Source organism: Triticum aestivum, chromosome 6B (genome assembly GCF_018294505.1).
Source record: "Triticum aestivum cultivar Chinese Spring chromosome 6B, IWGSC CS RefSeq v2.1, whole genome shotgun sequence".
Taxonomy (NCBI): Eukaryota; Viridiplantae; Streptophyta; class Magnoliopsida; order Poales; family Poaceae; genus Triticum; species Triticum aestivum.
The window spans coordinates 423,454,979-423,460,283 of record NC_057810.1 but is presented as its reverse complement, the minus strand read 5'-3'; positions in this window follow the sequence as shown (position 1 = coordinate 423,460,283).

Below are 5,305 nucleotides of genomic sequence, written 5' to 3'. Positions count from 1 at the left end.
TCTCCAACTTTAGTTGAACCGAGTGTGGCTACGCCCGGTCCTTGTGAAGGTTAAAACAGCACTAACTTGACGAACTATCGTTGTGGTTTTGATGCGTAGGTAAGAACGGTTCTTGCTAAGCCCGTAGCAGCCACGTAAAATTTGCAACAACAAAGTAGAGGACGTCGAACTTGTTTTTGCAGGGCACGTTGTGATGTGATATGGTCAAGACGTGATGCTATATTTTATTGTATGAGATGATCATGTTTTGTAACCGAAGTTATCGGCAACTGGCAGGAGCCATATGGTTGTCGCTTTATTGTATGAAATGCAAACGCCCTGTAATTGCTTTAGTTTATCACTAAGCGGTAGCGATAGTCGTAGAAGCAATAGATGGCGTAATGACAACGATGCTACGATGGAGATCAAGGTGTCGCGCCGGTGACGATGATGATCACGATGGTGCTTCGGAGATGGAGATCACAAGCACAAGATGATGATGGCCATATCATATCACTTATATTGATTGCATGTGATGTTTATCCTTTATGCATCTTATCTTGCTTTGATTGACGGTAGCATTTTAAGATGATCTCTCACTAATTATCAAGAAGTGTTCTCCCTGAGTATGCACCATTGCCAAAGTTCGTCGTGCCCAGACACCACGTGATGATCGGGTGTGATAAGCTCTACATCCATCTACAACGGGTGCAAGCCAGTTTTGCACACACAGAATACTCAGGTTAAACTTGACGAGCCTAGCATATGCAGATATGGCCTCGAAACATGGAGACCGAAAGGTCGAGCGTGAATCATATAGTAGATATGATCAACATAGTGATGTTCACCATTGAAAACTACTTCATCTCACGTGATGATCGGTTATGGTTTAGTTGATTTGGATCACGTGATCACTTAGATGACTAGAGAGATGTCTGTCTAAGTGGGAGTTCTTAAGTAATATGATTAATTGAACTTAAATTTATCATGAACTTAGTCCTAGTAGTATTTTGCAAATTATGTTATAGATCAATAGCTCGCGTTGTTGCTTTCACATGTTTATTTTGATATGTTCCTAAAGAAAACTGTGTTGAAAGATGTTAGTAGCAATGATGCGGATTGGATCCGTGATCTGAGGTTTATCCTCATTGCTGCACAGAAGAATTATGTCCTTCATGCACCGCTAGGTGACAAAACCTATTGCAGGAGCAGATGCAGACATTATGAATGTTTGGCTAGCTCAATATGATGACTACTTGATAGTTTAGTGCACCATGCTTAAACGGCTTAGAATCGGGACTTCAAAGACGTTTTGAACGTCATGGACCATATGAGATGTTCTAGGAATTAAAGTTAATATTTCAAGCAAATACCCGAGTTGAGAGATAGGAAATCTCCAACAAGTTCTATAGCTAAAAGATGGAGGAGAATCGCTCAACTAGTGAGCATGTGCTCAGATTGTCTGGGTACTACAATCGCTTGAATCAAGTGGGAGTTAATCTTCCAGATAAGATAGTGATTGACAGAATTCTCTAGTCACCATCACCAAGTTACTAGAACTTCGTGATGAACTATAGTATGCAAGGGATGACGAAAACGATTCCCGAGCTCTTCGTGATATTGAAATCGACGAAGGTAGAAATCGAGAAAGAGCATCAAGTGTTGATGATTGACAAGCCACTAGTTTCAAGAAAAGGGGCAAAGGGAAAGAAAGGGAACTTCAAGTAGAATGACAAGCAAGTTGTCACTCCCGCGAAGAAGCCCAAAGCTGGACCAAAGCCTGAAACTGAGTGCTTACACTCCAAAGGAAATGGTCACTGGAAGCGGAAATGCCCTGAATATTTGGTGGATAAGAAGGATGGCAAAGTGAACAAGGGTATATTTGATATATAGGTTATTGATGTGTGCCTTACTAGTGCTTACTGAGTATTTGATACTTGTTCGGTTGCTAAGATTAGTAACTCGAAACAGGAGTTACCGAATAAACAGAGACTAGTTGAAGAGGAAGTGACGACGAGTGTTGGAAGTAGTTCCAAGATTGATATGATCATCATCACACACTCCCTATACTTTCGAGATTAGTGTTAAACCTAAATAAATGTTATTTGGTGTTTGCGTTGAGCATGAACATGATTTGATCATGTTTATTGCAATACGGTTATTCATTTAAAGTCAGAGAATAATTGTTGTTCTGTTTACATGAATAAAACCTTCGATGGTCATACACCCAATGAAAATAGTTCATTGGATCTCGATCGTAGTGATACACATATTCATAATATTGAAGCCAAAATATGCAAAGTTAATAATGATAGTGCAACTTATTTTGTGGCACTGCCGTTTGGGTCATATCGGTGTAAAGCGCATGAAGAAACTCCATAAAGATGGATTTTCGGAATCACTTGGTTATGAATCATTTGATGCTTGCGAACCGTGCCTTTTTGGGCAAGATGACTAAAACTCCGTTCTCCGGAACAATGGAACAAGCTACTGACTTATTGGAAATAATACATATCGATGTATGCGATCCAATGAGTGTTGATGCTCGTGGCAAGTATCGTTATTTTCTGACCTTCACAAGATGATTTGAGCAGATATGGGTATATCTACTTGATGAAACATAAGTCTGAGATAGTTGAAAGGTTCAAAGAATTTCAGAGTGAAGTGGAAAAATCATCATAACAAGAAAATAAAGTTTCTGCGATCTGATCGCGGAGACGAATATTTGAGTTACGAGTTTGGCCTTCATATAAAACAATGTGGAATAGTTTCACAGCTCACGCCACCTGGAACACCACAATGTTATGGTGTGTCCGAACGTCGTAACCGAACTTTATTAGATATGGTGCGATCTATGATATCTCTTACTGATTTACCACTATTGTTTTGGGGTTATGCATTAGAGACAGTTGCATTCACGTTAAAAGGGCACCATCTAAATCCGTTGAGACGACACCGTATGAATTATGGTTTAGTAGTAAACCTAAGTTGTCGTTTCTTAAAGTTTGGAGTGGCGATGCTTATATGAAAAATGTTTTCGACCTGATAAGCTCAAACCCAAATCGGAGAAGTGCGTCTTCATAGAATACCCAAAGGAAAATGTTGGGTACTCCTTCTATCACAGATCCGAAGGCAAAACATTCGTTGCTAAGAATGGATCCTTTCTAGAGAAGGAGTTTCTCTCGAAAGAAGTGAGTGGGAGGAAAGTAGAACTTGATAAGGTAATTGTACCTTATCCTGAATTGGAAAATAGTTTATCACTGAAATTAGTTACAGTGATTCCTACACCAGTTAGTGAGGAAGCTAATGATAATGATCATGAAACTTCAGATCAAGTTACTACCGAATCTCGTAGGTAAACCAGAGTGAGATCTGCACCAGAGTGGTACGGTAATCCTGTTCTGGAAGTCATGTAACTAGACCATGATGAACCTACGAACTATGAGGAAGCGATGATGAGCCCAGATTCCGCGAAATGGTTTGAGGCCATGAAATCTGAGATAGGATCCATGTATGAGAACAAAGTATGGACTTTGGTTGACTTGCCCGATGATCGGTGAGTCATTAAGAATAAATGGATCTTCAAGAGGAAGACAGATGCTAATAGTAGTGTTACTATCTACAAAGCTAGACTTGTCGAAAAAGGTTTTTGACAAAGTTCAAGATGTTGAATATAATGAGATTTCTCACTCGTATCGATGCTTAAAAAGTCTGTCTGAATCATGTTAGCAATTGCCACATTTTATGAAATCTGGCAAATGGATGTCAAAACTGCATTCCTTAATGGTTTTATTAAAGAAGAGTTGTATATGATGCAACCAGAAGGTTTTGTCAATCCTAAAGGTGCTAACAAAATGTGCAAGCTCCAGCAATCCATCTATGGACTGGTGCAAGCATTTCGGAGTTGGAATATACGCTTTGATAAGTTGATCAAAGCATATAGTTTTATACAAACTTGCGATGAAGCATGTATTTACAAGAAAGTGAGTGGGAGCAATACAACATTTCTGATAAGTATATGTGAATGACATATTGTTGATCGGAAATAATGTAGAATTATTCTGTAAAGCATAAAGGAGTATTTGAAAGGAGTTTTTCGAAGAAGGACCTCGGTAAAGCTGCTTACATATTGAGCATCAAGATCCATAGAGATAGATCAAGACGCTTGATAAGCTTTTTCAATGAGTAAATACCTTGACAAGATTTTGAAGTAGTTCAAAATGGAACAGTCAAAGAAAGAGTTCTTTCCTGTGTTACAAGGTGTGAAATTGAGTAAGACGCAAAGCCCGACCACGGCAGAAGATAGAAAGAGAATGAAAGTCATTCCCTATGCCTCAGCCATAGGTTCTATAAAGTATGCCATGTTGTGTACCAGATCTATTGTAGACCCCACCACTGAGTTTGGCAAGGGAGTACAATAGTGATCTTGGAGTAGATCACTGGACAGCGGTCAAAATTATACTTAGTGGTATAAGGAGATGTTTCTCGATTATGGAGGTGATAAAAGAGCCCATCGTAAAAAGTTACAACGATGCAAACTTTTACACCAATCCAGATGACTCTAAGTCTCAATCTGGATACATATTGAAAGTGGGAGCAATTAGCTAGAGTAGCTCCGTGCAGAGCATTGTGGACATAGAATATTTGCAAAATACATACGGCCCTGAATGTGACAGACCCGTTGACTAAGCTTCTCTCACGAGCAAAACATGATCACACCTTAGTACTCTTTGGGTGTTAATCACATAGCGATGTGAACTAGATTATTGACTCTAGTAAACCCTTTGGGTGTTGGTCACATGACGATGTGAACTATGGGTGTTAATCACATACAGATATGAATATTGGTGTTAAATAACATGGCAGTGTGAACTAGATTATTGACTCTAGTGCAAGTGGGAGACTGAAGGAAATATGCCCTAGAGGCAATAATAAAGTTATTATTTATTTCCTTATTTCATGATAAATGTCTATTATTCATGCTAGAATTGTATTAACCGGAAACATAATACATGTGTGAATACATAGACAAACATAGTGTCACTAGTATGCCTCTACTTGACTAGCTCGTGAATCAAAGATGGTTAAGTTTCCTAGCCATGGACAAAAGAGTTGTCATTTGATTAACAGGATCACATCATTAGGAGAATGATGTGATTGACATGACCCATTCCGTTAGCCTAGCACTTGATCATTTAGTATGTTGCTATTGCTTTCTTCATGACTTATACATGTTCCTGTAACTATGAGATTATGCAACTCCCGTTTGCCGGAGGAACACTTTGGGTGCTACCAAACGTCACAACGTAACTGGGTGATTATAAAG